This window comes from Camelus dromedarius, chromosome 10 (genome assembly GCF_036321535.1).
Source record: "Camelus dromedarius isolate mCamDro1 chromosome 10, mCamDro1.pat, whole genome shotgun sequence".
Classification (NCBI taxonomy): domain Eukaryota; kingdom Metazoa; phylum Chordata; class Mammalia; order Artiodactyla; family Camelidae; genus Camelus; species Camelus dromedarius.
The window spans coordinates 75,959,107-75,973,474 of NC_087445.1; positions in this window are offsets into that span (position 1 = coordinate 75,959,107).

Here is a 14,368-nt window from a genome sequence, read left to right on the forward strand (position 1 = left end):
GAGGATTTTTAGGGCAGTGAAACTACTTTGTGTATTACAACAGTGGGTGCGTGTCCTCATGCATCTGACCAAACCCATGGAATATACACCACTACATACACCATCCTACAGCAGAGTGAATGGGAATGCAAACTGTAGGCTTTAGTCAGTAACAGTGTATCAAGATGTGTTCTATTGTAACCAATGCCCCACATTAAGGAGAAATGCTAATAAGAGGGGAAGCTGGTTTGGGGGAGGACGTGGGAACTCTCTGTACTTTCTACTCAATTTTCTGTGAACCGGAAACTACTCTAAAAAATAAAATCTATTAATTAAAAGAACAAAGCAAAACCAGGGCCCAGCTATGCAGCTACAGTTTCAAGACCAGGCCCCAGCCCCAGTCAAGCCTTTGGGAGCTCCACTGCTCCCAGGAGAACCCACTGAGCCAGGTCTACCCGCCCCTCTGGTCCAGCCCCCAGGGGACTGGGTCCTATCCCCACCTCCTGCTGGCCCAGAGCATGCTGTTCCCTGCCCAGACACCATTCCATGTGATGTTCCCTCTCCAGCCGACGGCCAAGGTCCCACAGGCCACCTGCCCCAGTGCTTCACTACCAGACCTTCTGTCAAACGCTCATGAGAACCTCTGGGGAGGCCTGGTGGGACGGCCCGTTCACCATGGCCAGTGGGCAGCTGGGCACAAACTAGCACTGCAGGCGGACCCTCAGATGGCAGCAGGAGAGGGGGCACAACCCGGCGTGGGGAGGCCCGGCAATGCGGCTCCCACCCCTGTGGTAACTGGACCTGACGATCCCACAGCTAACCAACCACTGGGAGAACCTGGGGGCAGTGACAACGTGGCTCTCCGTTAGTGCCAGGGGCCTGACCGTTCCTAACTTGGGCACCCACTAAGCACCACGCACCCGAAGTTCAGCCTAAAATGCTGGCTTCCCAGCCCTCCCATCGTCGCCGCTCCCCCAGGGAGAAATGCTAATTCAATTTAAGCTTAATTAATTGAATTAATTAATTAAAATGTAATATGCCCCTTGTGAGAGCGACTAGGAGAGTCTGTCGGGGCGGGCTGGGCTGTGAAGGACCACAACCACCGTTACATGCTGCCTCCCTGCACCTCCGTCTGCCTTCTTCTGGAATAGCCCTGTCCCCAACACTCTGGCCCCTCGGGCCCTCTTTCTGCAGCCTACTCTTTGCTGTCTCCTTGCCCACCTCCAGCTCCTGGGGACAGGTGCACTCAGGACACACTCCAGGCTTCCACACGTGCCTGAGCTCCTCTCTTGACACCCCCCGGGCTGCCCCGTCCTTTCGCTGCGCTGACCTTCCCGTCCTGCACCAGCATCAGGCTCCTAGCAACCGGGCCACGATGTGAGTGGTCGCGGCTTCCTCACGGGTCAGTAGATCGTGGACCATGGAGCCCCCACGCTGGCCCAGGGTCCCAGCCCTCGTGGCAGGACAGGGCAGCGGGGATACCTCAGAGTGGCCTGCAGCCTGTGCATCAAATCCCCAGCACCCCAAGCCCAACACTGGGGTCTCCTGGTCCTGAGGCCCATGGTCAGGGCCAGGACTTTCTGGAATGCTGGCTTTTGGCCGCACCCTCTCCCCATGACCCCTAAGTCATTGCACAAGGGACTTGGGCAGAACTGCTTGCCACATGTCCTGTGGAGCCTTCTGAGCTTTGGGGGCACAATGTCCTGAGAAGGACGATTCCTCAGGCACTCTGGGACCACACCTGTTGACCCGAGCAGATGCTCACCTCTTCTTAGGGGCCCACGATGGCCCTAAAATAGCCCCTCAGTTCCCGAAGGGACAGAGTGTGCAGGGAGGGCCACTCTGGAGGACAATCCGACGTCCGCTGGGCCCCGAGCCCCCACCTCCCCCCCTGCCACTTTGGAGGGAGGGCAGACAGCACTGAGGAGGCCACAGGAAGGAGATCTGGGTCTGAGCAGGGCACCAATGAGCAGCCCCAAGTTCCTGGCCCAGGCAAAGGATGGAAATTCTGGGGCACATCCTCGTGGTGGGAGCTGCCCAGCTTCTGCCCAGGGTGGGTGGCAGAGGCCTCCTGGGGGGACAGTCCCCACTGCAGCCCCTCCACCAACCAGAGAGATGGGGTCCCTCAGTGGAGATCCGAGGGGCAGCAGTCCCCTCTCTGCGCTGTGGGAGGAGACACCTGCCGGAGGAGAGGGCCTCGGGCTGTCTGGGGGGCAGACCCTTGCCGCGGTGCTGAGGGGTCTGGGGTGTCCGGGTGGTGGCTCCTCGCAGCCCAACTGCCCCGAGAAGCAGCCTGGAATGTCTGTGGCCATCACACACCCCCATGCCCAGACAAAGAGAGGAGGGTGGTGTCAGCCTGCAGGCCACCCTGACTGTTGCCTGGGAGAGAGCTGCAGTCAGGGGCCTGCCCTCTCCCTGGGGCAAGCCGAGGGCCTCTGCGCAGAGCTGGCAGGAGGCCAGACACAGCGCAGAGCAGGCCACTCTGCAAAACGGCCTTGCCCAAAGGAGTGAGGAAGGGGTCCAGCTATGGGCGTCGGGGCAGGCGGGACTCCCCGCCACCAGGCATCCCCTGTGTGACTGGAGGCTCTGCCGGGGCACCAAACACACAGCCACGTATCCGGTCTCCCAGGCCTCACCGCTCCTTCTCTCTGCCAAGTGTCACCAAGAGGATGGGGCACCGATTCCTTCTACCCTTCCCTTAGGAGTTTTCAGGGTACAGACAGCAACATCCCCCTTCTTATTGTGGTAAAACGCACATCACAGAAATTTACCATCTTAACCATTTTTTGAAACTGAAGTATAGTCGATTTACAATGTTGTGTTCATTTCTGGTGGACAGCATAGTGATTCAGTTATACACAAGTATATATATTCCTTTTCATATTCTTTTCCACTATCGGCCGTTACAAGCATTAAATATAGTTCCCTGTGCTGTTAACCACTTTTAAGAGCACAGCCCAGTGGCACTCAGCACATTCGTGCTGTTGAGCAACCACCCCCACCATCCATCTCCAGAACTTTCTCGTCTTCCCAAACGGAACCTCTGTCCCCATCAGACACTCCCCACCACCCCCTCCCCGCCCCCAGCCCCACCACCTACTTTCTTTCTCTGTAGGTTTGACTCCTCTGCACCTCGTGTGAGTGGAATCACACGATAGTTGTCCTTTTGTGACTGGCCTGTTTCACTCACATAATGTCCTCGTGTCCTTCAATCATGCTGCCGCCTGTGTTGGGATTTCCTTCCTTTTAAGAATGAGTAACGTTCCAGTGTGTGGATGGACCACACTTGTTTATGCCGCCGTCCGTCGGTGGGCACCTGGGCTGCTTCCAGCTCGGGCTGCAGTGAACACACATCTCTTCGGGACGCTGCCGTCAGTTCTTCTGGAGACACACCCAGGAGCGGGATTGCTGGGTCATATGGGGATTCCACTTGTAATTTCTGAGGACCCTCCGTACCACTTTCCATGCTGGTGGCTCCACCCTGCACTCCTGACAAGGGTCCCAGTGTCTCCACATCCTCACCAACACTTCTTTTCTGGTTTTCTGATCCACTTCCTTTCTTGACAACACTGAGTTTTGAGTTGATGATAGCTCCGCTGACAAAGCTGTCTCCAGGAAGCAGGCAGGGCCCGGGGCCCCCCACCCCCCCGGCTCCTCCCTAGGGAGCCTTTCCTCCTGGCTGGCGCGAACAGAGCCTTGGGTCTTGGAAAAAGAGCTCTTTACTCCTGTCCTCCTTCTCCATCTTGGCTGGAGACCCCAGTGGCCCCTGTGCAGCCCCCGCCAGCCCCCCACCTGGCGTGGGCACTGCACACCGGGCCCTCCTTCTGTCCCCTGCCCCTGGTCTCCACCTCCAGCCTGCACACATGTGTTCAAAGGTGTCTCCCACCGTCTGGCCTCCCTCCGTCCCTCCTGTCCTGTCCCCTTGGTCCTGCAGCCCTCACCCACCTGGGCAGCACCCAGCTCTTGGACGGACAGAAGCCGGCAGCCGGGCTGCGGCAGGAAAGGGCTATGAACTGAGGCTGGGACTCGGGGCAGAGCTGGTGCAGGGCCTCCAGTGGTGCTGGGGGCACACGCTCACCCTCCAGTCCCCGTCTCTGCTCCAGGACCTGCTCCCGGGGGAACAAACCCAGGTTGCTCTCAGATCAGCTCGCTTGGGTCCCACGCCCACCCCTGGGGACAGTGCAGGAGTGGGGGCTTATAAATACCCACAGCGGGGGCAGGTTGTGGGAGCAGGAGGAGAGCTCGGCAGTCCGACTGTGGACCCTGTGGGCCTGCCAGAGACAGAGGCAAAGCTAACCGGCCACCCACTGCCCCCCTCACAGCGTCCCAGGGTGGACGCGGGTCCCTCCGCCCCCTCCAGGTGGACCCCTGCTCCCCAACCCGGCCCTGCCCTCCTTGCACCGGTGAGGTTGACCGTCCTGCTGCCCTCCTTCCAGCTTGTGCAGCTCTAGGTGAAAGGACTTCCCATCTGCTGAATGCCCTGGCCCCTCCCCACCCCCCTTCATCCTTGGACCCCCAGCCCATCCCTCCAGGATCCCTTCTCCTTGCATCCTCCCCCGCACCCTGGGCTCATCTGCTCAGCAGGGCAGCCCCGGTGGAAGTGCCTGTTCACCTGTCTGTCGGGCCCCGGAGCCCCTGGGCGCCCCAGACTGAGCCCGGCAGGCTGCCCCCAGGCATGAGCAGGGTGAGCAGCAAGGACCCCGCTGGCCACGGTCGGGCCGGAGCTCCCTGACTCTGGCCTGGCTGGCGTCTTCACGGCCACGCCTTCTCTGCGGCCCCAGGATGGCCGGGCAGGCAGGACCGGGCCCTTCAGAAGGGAAGGCACCTCATCGCAAGGAAGTGATTTCAACACATCACCATTTTTCCTGATAAAGTTCTAACAGCATTCGGCACGTGTAGTTTCCCTCCGAGGGGAGCTTTTTAAAGAACTGCGTTCAGTCGTCGGAGATGAAACACATCACCATGGAGCAGGTGCCACCACCCCCCGCCCAGGCCAAGTGGGGGAAGCGGGTCCCAGACACCCAGCCTGCTTAGGACCTTGGGTCTGGTGCCACGTCCCACAGGTGCACCAGGGACAGAGGGCCGGTCACCCGACCCCACTCCCCTCGCATGGACACCGCAGGCTCATTCCCCCACAGCTGCCGAGCTGGGTCCCAGGAGCCAAGGTGGGGTCCCGGGTTGGGGGGGTGAGCTCCTGCACCCCAGAGGCCCCTTCTGGTCCAGGCTGCATTCTGCCCTCGACAAATGCTTTCAGTCCCATGATGTCCACATCCAAACGTGCAAAACCCAAACCACAACATGCTCCCCTGACAGTATTAAAATACCGCTCTGAGAAACGTGTCAGTAGTGAGAAATTACTCTTTTGTGAAGAAACATGCAGACTGGGTTTAACAAGCCGTCTGATCATCATCCCAGGCACAGGTGGGAAATCTGAAGACCACAGACAAACATGAAGGAAAGGCGAGCGTAGCCCACGGTCTGTCCCCGGGGAGACCCGCTGCCTTCCTTCCAGCCTTTCTGCTCCGCCATTTCCCACTGTGGAGGGAAGGAGGGGAGACGCAGCTTAGGGCTTCACCTTCTCACCGTGAGCCTGGCCTGCGGCCTCTCAGGGGCGGCACCCTGCCCTAACCGGCTGGACGTCCTCACTGCGGACGTGGCTGTTGCCCACCTCCCACCGCCGCCGAGAAGAGGCTCCCAGACGCCGCACTGCGGCCAGGGCTCCTCCCTGGGCTCAGCTCTGGAGCTTTCCCCTCTTGTCATTTTTTTCAAGAACCTTCTAGAAAATGGAATGTATTCGTTTGGTGGTTAGGAAGGACAAATTACAGGTGGAATGGGCTTGAAATCATAAAAGTTGTAACTGGAAAGAAAATTGGAGGAAATTCAGGGTTTTTTCCCTCTTTTTGGTATTGAGGTGAAATTCATACAACATAAAATTAACCCCTTTAAAGTGCACAGTTCAGGGTGTTGGACACGCTCACGGTTCTCTGCCTTCACCACTGTCTAGTTTCAGAACATCTACATTGTCTCCAAAGGAGACCCAGTCCTGTCCGCAGCCCCTCCCCAGCCCCGAAAACCACGGATCCACTTTCTGTCCGTGGGTCTGCCTGTTCTGGGCATTTCCTGTGAGTGGAATCGCATCCTGTGTGGCGTTTGTGTCTGGCTTCTTCCACGTGGACTCCAAGGCCGTCCGCCTGCAGCCTGTCAGAAGAAACCATGAAACCACGCACCAGGCAGCCAGGCGGCTGTAGGTCCCCCGCCCCAAAGGTGGCCCGTGGGTCACAAGCACGGCGCCCCCTGCAGCCAGGCAGGGTCAGCACAGCACCCCAGGCACAGAGCATCGCCACCCAGGACGTGGTCCCCACTCCCCAGACACGACGTGTGCAGAGGTTTCCCCGTGCCGCACCTCAGCCTCAAACCCGGAGGTCACATCCGGGGGCCACGTCCCTGCCAGCTCCCCAGAAGCCCCAGGGTGGGGTTCGGGAGCTGCTGGACTTGTAGAATTGTGCCCCTCGCAAGGTGTGCAGGGAGAGAATGAGCAGGTCCCAGCTCGGCAACCACCAGAGTGAACTGCTGGCACCCAGACTGTGTAGACGCAGCTTGAAAGAGTGATGCACAGCTGACTCCGGCTCTGGGGATGTCTGTGACTGCATGCAAACACACCCCGTGTAACAGGGCACAGATGGGCTGGGGGCTGCCTGGAAAGGGACAAGGAGGGGCTCTCAAAGGGGCACCAGGAGACGGAGACAGGCGCGTGCAAACCTTGCAGGTGTGCACACGTCACACACGTGAGTTACCATGTGTCAGGCACACCCACAGTGCGGCTCTCACGAAAGCTGGCCTGGCACCTCCCCCTCCCTGATACCGTGGCCGGAAGATGTGCAGGAGGAGGAGAGACGGGAATAGCAGGGTGCTTGGACCCCCAGAGAGACAGTGTCTGTGGTCAGCAAAGACATGGGCGCACTGCTGACGGGGCTGGGGTTCCGGGGCCCTTTTCTGGGGTCTCAGGGCTGAAGGGGCTCTCTGGGAGGAGATGCTGCCAAGAACACCACCCCTCACAGCCTCTGCACAAAACGGCATGCCCCGCCCAGCGCCTTCTGGGGGAGAAAGCCCAGCCAAGTCCTCCTGGGTAAGCAGCCCAGGGCAGGACGGAGCCCCCAGCCTCACCCCGTGGGGAGGGGATGGGGGAAACGCCTGTCCTTGTGCTGACAGGGGGTCCCCTACAGAGGAGACGCTGTGCGACCCCGAAAGTCATGTCCACCCAGAACCTGTGCACATGACCCCATTTGGAAAAAGTACCTTTGCAGATGTAATGAAGGGTCTCGAGATGAGACCACCAGGGATTGGAAAGGGGCTGACAGCTGGGGCCCCAGGTCTGGTTCAGCTGAGTGTCCCTGAGGGTCGGAGTCTACCGTAGTGACATGTGGGCAGGACGCCAGCCCAGGTGGGCACCACAGGTGTCAGTGCCTCTCTTTGGGGAACAAGGCCGGGCCAGGGATCAAGGGCTACCCTTTGGGGTGAGTGACAGAACCCCCTCTCCCCTGCCACCAAGTAAAGGCCTCTAAAAGGCTGTTGCGCACTTACGAAAAAGTTAAAAGATTTCAGAGGGGTCCCCAGAGGTAAGATTTGACATGTTGAGGCATCTCTGCCCCGCCCTCCACCCTGCCCAGGCCCCACATCCCCCTGCACCTGCCCTGGAGCCCTCTGGCCCTGCCCAGACCTGCTGGCCTGGCGGGCCACTGCCCCTCCCTGGGCTATGAACAGGGTCGCAGCCCCACCCCCACCCCCACCCCGGGTCCGCTTCCCCTGCCTCTGAGTGAATACCCAGGACAGGCAAGGGCGTGGGAGGGTGGCTCTGTGGCGAGGCGTGGCCAGCCCGGGCAGGGAGTGACCAGAACGCCCTGTTGTCCTGAGGGTCACCCCAGTGGGGTCCTGCAGAATCAGCCCCTCTGGTGGGGAGCCCCAGGGACAATGAAGGGCCTCAGCCTTCTCTGAAAGCCGCCATTTCCAGCCTTGGACCAATATGAGCAGCCTCAGTACAAGAGCCGTCAGTCAGAAAGTGAGATGATCATGATGTCATGATGCAGGGTGTGGGCGTGGCCGGAGGAGTGCGGAAGGTTCAGAGTTTGGGGGCGGGAGGGAGAGCAGCTCATTCTTTTCCCAAAGAGAGGCTCTCAGGAACCAAGTTCTGCAGGTCCTCTCCGGGGCGGCCTCGGTGGTCCAGGTGGGCCAGGATGCGAGGGAAGCCAGTGCAGCCCAGGCTCAGCCCAGGCTCAGCCCAGGCTCAGCCCAGGCTCCGCCCCCGGGCACAGACAGCAGAGTGGGCTTCTCCAGGTCCCCTGCACCCAGGGCAGCAGGTGGCAGACCAGCCTCTAGGCCAGACCTGCGGTTCCGGGGTAACTGCTGGGGCCAGTGACCAGGCAACAGCTTCGGCTCCTCAGCACTCTCGCCGATTGGGTCAGGACAGGTGGTCCCCACTCCAGAGCCTGGGCCTTGGGAATGACGGGTGAGCCCTGGGACTAGAATCACACACGTGCAGTGGGGGATTCTGGCTAACACCCCAAGCGCCCAGCATGGCCCCTGCGTGGCCTCCATGGGGAGTGGAGCCTTACGAGGCCCTAAGGGCAAGAAGAGTGAGTCTTGGCTAGAGGGCAGGCCCCTCTGACAGGCCTGGGGGGCTGATAGTCACCTTGCTGACCCCTCTTGGGCTGACCCACAATTGATGGCCATGGGATTCCCAGGATTTGGAGAAACCATCGGGGCCACATGGTATCCCCTACTCTCGTGATGCAGGGAGGAGGGGCTCACTCCAGGCCTCAGAACGCAGGGACAGAGCTGGCCGGGATGCCCACTGCTTCCCGAGTCCATCCCGCCGTTCCTGGCTCCAGCGTCCCCGTGGCAGCCCAGGGAGTGGGACCAACCCCAAAGTGCCTCACGGGGCTTCTGAGACCCTGAAACAGACCCCCCCCCCCAGGGTTCTTCTTTGAAAGGAAGCCAAGTGGAGGAAGATGCTCTGTCCTTGCCTGTCTGGGGTCCAGGGGTTCTGCCCACATGGCCTGCCCAGCCTCAGCCCGTCTTCCCAGTGGCACCAAATCCCCAGCTCAGGGCCACCCTTCCTGCATCTGACCTCAGCAGGGCCGGCACCACCCCGACCTGGGGTCCAGAGCTGCCAGCCCTGCTCAGAGGCCTTTGTCTTGGGGGACTCACGGGGGAGCCCAGAGTTTGGGAACACACCTGGCACTCAGCCCTGAGGCTCCCCCTGGGCACCCCAACACACACACGCAAGTGTGCATATGGTCTGGGCAAGTCCCCTTTGGAGCTCACTTCAGCCAGACTGGGGAGAAAGAACTTTCTGGTAAAACGGAGCCACGTTCTGGGCAGGACAGGCCGGAGAACCTAGCATTGGTTTTATTAAATGTTGTCTGGAAGGAGGTGCCTGGGTCAGGGTGCGGCAGCCAGGAGCGGGCGGGCCTGACAGCAGCTCCTCCACCCCAGCTGGTTGTTCCTCTTGATTCTGAGAACGGCCAGGGCTGGACTCGCCAAAACATGATGCGGTAGTCGCTCTTCTGTGATTATCCTGTCTCTTCTTGAGGGCGAGGAAGCAGAGGCCATGGAGGTGACGCCACATGTCACCCAGCTGGTGGAGCTGTAATGCATACCAGCGCACGGCCAGGCCAGCCCTGGCCTGCGGCCCAGGAGCATGTGGTTCAAACTGGGGCGCACCTGCTTGCCTGCTCACAGTCAGAGGACCTGGCCTGGGCTGTGCCACCCCGTCCTTGGGTGAAGCAGGAAGATGCTGGATTCCACTTCTCAGAGCCTCGGAGGGGCCCCCTGCCCCCAGGGAGAGCTGTGGGTGGGTGTGCTGAGCACCAGCACTAGCGCCATCCAGCTCCCTTGCCCACCTCCCTGGGCGCTGACACAGAAAGCCAGTTTGCAGTTGCCACACCCAACCCAGCCTCTAATCCCGGGAGAGGCTGGGGTGGGTAAGGCGCCCTGGGCACTCCACACCCTGGGAGGCACCCTCTGAAGAGTTAGGACTGCTCAGGGTCACCTCGGGGTCCTGTTTGCAATGCAGTTTCCTTCAAACTAGCAACCTCCCAGACCCCCGCCACTGGCCTGATGCTGGGCCCGGGGAGCTCTGCATCCGTCCCTGGGCCGAGACCCGGGCTGGTACACTGACATACACTCACGTCAGAATGCACAGCCTGCTGGGGATCGTGGGGTGTGGAGTGGAGAATGAGCACCTCGCACAACGCAGTGCGAGGCGCAGGCCCTGGGAGCAGAGCCTGCAGCTGAGGCCTGACGCTGATCTCAGGCAGCAGCCCGGCTTCCACAGCCGCTGGGACAGACCGTAATCCAGCGACGTGCCGGCAGACACGAGACTCTCCGTGCGCTGTCCAGGGGAGTCCCTACATGCTGCCCAGCCAGGCTGTCTCATCAAGTGTTTCCGGAGTGCCACCAGGCCAGCTGATCCTAGAATGGGGATCCAGCAGAGGTCCACCCTGGTGGACACCCCCACCCACCTGCTGAGAGTGAGCCTGGCCTCTCCTGCCCTGGGAGTCCTGCTGCAGCGGTGGGTGCAGAGGCAGAGGTCACGCTCGCCGCACCGATCAGCCCATGACAAAGCAGAGCTGCCCCCCTAAATCCCACGTACGTGCCACCACCAGCAACTGCGAGCTTCGATGGGGGGACGTTCACTCCCCGCGGCAGCTCCTTCCTCGACTGACTCTACAGCCAAGGCAAAGCCATTCAGGTGAAAACCCGGACCTACCTTAGGAGGACAGGCCTGGGGAAGAGGACACCCGGCTGGGCGTGGCCCAGCGGGGGCGCGGCCAGAACAGGCCCTCGGGGCCAGACACGCAAACTCACTATCTCCAGGGAGGAAAGGGCAAGCACACAGAACTCCCCACATCACAAAATCGGGGTGGACGTCTGCTCGGTCGCCCATCAGGCTGGGGCACTGACATCACAGCGAGAAGGCCTCACGGGTGCCAGCCGGGGCCTGGAAAGCCCACGGCCCGGCCCGCGGGGCTCTGAGGCACGGGAAACTGCCCCTGCAAGAAAGTTCTCCAAGGGCTCGCCTGTCCAGACCCCAGTCAGTTCCCTGACTTCAACCTCCAAAGAGAAAGTCCTCTCCCAGCCCAGAGCCTAAGGGTGGAGGGGGCGGGGGTGGGCAGGGCCGTTGCCCAGCACCCGAGTCTGGGAGCAGCAGCGTGGCCTCAGGCCGGGTGGGGCCCTGCACAGGGTGGTGCTCTGCAGGATGACCGCCCAGGTCTTGGGGCCTCTCCACCTGCCTGGCCTTCTCCACACTCCTCACACCACTGCTTTGGTGGGTCTCCACGCTGACCATGTGGCCATAAGCATGGCACTCTGAGGAATCTTCTGGGGCACATTCGTTAATGACCATCAACCTTCATGACCTGGAAGAGTAGAGAATCCGATGGGCCCCAAAGAGCAGTCACACAGCTGCCTCCTTCTGGCAAGCCTGAGCAGTGCGGGGACGAATGGAAGGGACCCCAAGGAAGCGCACTGTGTGCAGGACGTTGAAGGTGAACCCCCTACCCTCGTCCATTCCTGTTTCTTCTAACGCTGGCTCCTCTGCTTGCCTGGCCCTGACCTTGGGTGTCCCAAACCCTTAGCAGTGGCGCGTCCACTCACTGAAGGAGCTTCCCTGTCCCACGTGGCTTCCTCGGGCTGCCGGGCAGCATGTGGCTGAGGCCCTGAACAGCATTACCTGTGCCTAGAAACTGGCTGCTTCAAGCTCAGTACTATGTGTGTGGACGGAAATAACCAGTCAACTGTCCGTAACAGGATAGAAAAGAGCTTTACTCAAGCCAAACAGAAGACCATAGGTTGGGAGACAGATTCAGGAATTAGGATTGGAGCTGGAAAAAGTAAAGGTGCTTGTTAAGCAAGAATTGGTTGGGGTCCAAATGCAGTTACAAGGGGAGACCCCGAGACCATAAGGTTGCAGGTGGCAGATGCTGACAGATACTGTTTTGAGAACGGCTGGTGGTGTCCTCGAGTCTGACACAGTTCAGAAAAGTCAAGTTCTCATTGATGCAGGAATCATCTGAAACCACATGCACAGTGGCCACCCGGCTCCATCCTTTTCTTTAAGGTTAAAGCAGATGTGTGATGCCTGTTTGGCAGGCCAGGGGACAGTCTGTTCTGGTTAGCACGAAGTTCAAGCCAAACCACGTACAGTCCAGAATGACCTCCCCACTCCTCAGCACGTGAACATTTTCTCCATCTCTTGCACGCACTCTTCATTCTAGGAATTTTCTAGGAGCGCCCCTACCTTGTGAGCCAGGGAGAAAAGCACTTGGCAGTACTTGTAACTCCGTCAAGAACAGACGCCCCTTCTGAGTCGGGGCTCCAGCGGCAGTGCTCCCCAGCATCTGCGCCAGAAGCCCAGGCCTGTCTGTCTGAATGTGGTAACTGCTAAGGGAGAGGGACTCGACTCTGTGAGCAACAGACAACTTCCCTTCTCCTTCTACGACAGTTGTGCAGTTATGCCTGAGAATCTTGATTCAGATGTACGTTTTATGAAAACTGCAATCTTTAGTACACGTTCCTGTGACGGCATTGAATTGACTTTTTAAACTAGGCATGTAACTAGGTTATATTTTCTGGGAATTTCATTGCAGACAGTAAGGGAGGCACTGCAGATCTGTCACAGAGCGGGTGGGAGTCCACAGGGCTGAGAAGCCCTGGCCGCGCCCAGACCCCGCGCCCACCCTGGCACAGCCTGGAGGCAAGTGGACCCACGGCAGCACCAGCAGCGTGGCCGCCCGTGGGCAGGCCCGCGGCATAAACAGTACCCCACCTCCTACCCAGGACGGAAACCTCCAACACCCAGCGCCCTGTACCGCGGGGCCCGGCTGCCAAGGCCTCCCCTCAGCCTTCCTTCCAACGCCGCCAGGTGCCCCCTGAGACCCACATCCTCCGGGAACCACAGTGAAGGGCCTCACACCGCACAGCCACTCTGCTGGGCCAGCCCCGTGTGTGCGGAAAACCACACGGAGCACACACGCGCACCAGCAGAGCACACCACGGACGTCCCCCGCAGGTGGGAGCAGCGGGCCACGACACCGGCTCTGCGGCAGGTGACTGACTGCATGGGGTGCAGCCGCCCAGGGCCCCAGACGGGGAAGGAAGCCAAGCAGGAGCAAGAGCGCAGGTGGGGCCGCCGGCCGCCGGGAAACGGCACCCAACACCCAGCTGCCACGGCCCCCTCCCTCCAACCTGGAGCAGGCAACATGGGAATCGTGTCTGACGGAGGGCTGGCCGTCAGGAGGTCTCAAAGGTAAGGGATTTCTTCAACCAAAGTGAATGGCCGGGCCGCGCTGGCAGTGCACAGGCATCTGAGAAGTGGGCTGACTCGTGCACTGATCTTTTCTTACTGAGGGATCTCCTTAAACGTCTGCCAGGAAGGAAGGTGCCCTCGGTGAGTCCAAGGACCACCCACACCCACACTGGGTCCGCGCTGGCCCACCCCCCACCCAGGCCAGCCCCTGGAGGCGCGGCCGGTCCGTCTCAGGTCAGGGACTTGGCTTGCCTAGGGTTTGAAACCCGCAAAGCCCCTCAAGCCTCATCCTGGGGCTGTGCTCAAGTTTAATGGGGAGCGGGCGGCACCACCTGGCAGCACCACGAAGAAGAAAAACAAGACACAAGTCCAAGAAGCACCTCTGCTGGGCGTCTTACCAACAAACACGGGATCAAATAACAGTAAGACGCAGAGCCGGTCGCTGAGGCTTCACACCCACGGCCCAGGAACGAATGTCACTGTCTCAGCGCGAGGTCCACCACCTTGAAAAATGATTTTTAACATTTCTGTCCAGAAGTTTTCAATCTGAATCTAAAGAACAATGAAAAAACCTAGGGCTCCGAGCCGGTGGGGGCTTCCCCGTGGCGGGCGGCCCGCCAGGCACCGGCTCGGCTGAGGCCAGCAGCCGGCAGACCAGGTGCGGGCTCGGGCGGTGGAGCTGCTGCAGAAGACAATTAACCGCTTTAAGCAATATATAATGAGCAGAGTGAAAAAGAAAGGAACCCATCTTCTCATTTAAAAACAGACAACAGTGGGGTGGGTGGGTATAGCTCAGTGGTAGAGAACGCACTTAGCACGCATGAGGTCCTGGGTTCAATCCCCAGTACCTCCATTAAAACAAGTAGATAAATAAACCTATTACCCTCCTCCCACCAAAACACACACATACGCACACACAAGAAACCAAAAAATAAAATAAAGACAACAGATAACATTTTAAAAAAAGGTGGCCGGAGGCGGGCAGGGGAGTCCCTGCTGGTGCCCAGCTTCTGCCCGCGGAGCCGCGAGGGTGCACGCCAGCTCCAGTGCCCGCACAGACCCTCAACTCCAGTTAAAACATGA